A 1049-nucleotide genomic window follows, 5' to 3' on the forward strand; every position below is an offset into this window, starting at 1 on the left:
GAAAAATCTCTATCCCTTCCACACACTACTCCTTTCCCCTACCGAGTGAGTCATGCCTACCCCGAAAGGGAAATGGCTTAATGGTGTAATAATAATAATAATGTGTTCCGCGTTGATGTCGCGGTAGAGCTTGAGCTCTCCTCTCTTGACTTTGACGGCAATGTTGGAGGTAGCATTGCTACTGACAGGGTTTCCCATACCAAATAGGCTGATAACGAAGAGGAGAGGGACTAAGTAGAACACCAAAACCCATTAATGAAAAATGGAGAATATATTAAATATTTAGTTCTAACTGATAGTGTAACTGGTACCCTGAATAAAAATATCAAAAAGAATAGGGACTTTTGTCTTGTTGAGGATATGACTTTACGTGTGAGGGTCAATCATCCTGAGTTTTCTGAGGAATGTCTCAAATGTATTTATGTGACAACATGAAATACGGATGTTGAGAGAGCCTTATCGGGCTACAATGACGTAACTTGCCTTAGGCGATGCAGAATTTTGGAGGTTAATGCTGAAGTTATGGTTTCCCTTAACTTGTGTAATGATTTTGATGTTCCTGTTAATAAGGGTGATGAGGGTGAAAGTGATGATTATGATGTTACTGGTCAATCTGACCCAGATGATCCAATGGCTGAGCTATAGTAGTTTTGTTTACCTAAAGAGTACATTATTACACTGCAGGTTTATTTTTTTAACCCTCTAACCGGTAAGAGTGCCTCAAGGCGCGCATCACAAAACTCGAATTTACTCAACAAGTAAAAGTTTTTGTTATTGAAACTGATAACAGTGCCTTGAGTAATATATTCTGCGACAATTCTCTCGAAGTTTCGAACACATTCTGGTGTTTCGTTTCGCTGCTGTCAACAATTTTGTATGAGAAGTCAGACTGTGAGCAAGTAAAATTTTCTTACATGAAATTTTTCTGTCAGAACCAAATTTTGATCGACTTCTGTTCATCTGATCAAAGTGAAAGAAATTTTATTGAAAAGGTATGGAGTTCTACTTTCTATTTATATATTTGCTGAGTGTGAAAAAAATCAATTTTG

This window comes from Belonocnema kinseyi, chromosome 5 (assembly GCF_010883055.1).
Source record: "Belonocnema kinseyi isolate 2016_QV_RU_SX_M_011 chromosome 5, B_treatae_v1, whole genome shotgun sequence".
Lineage (NCBI taxonomy): Eukaryota > Metazoa > Arthropoda > Insecta > Hymenoptera > Cynipidae > Belonocnema > Belonocnema kinseyi.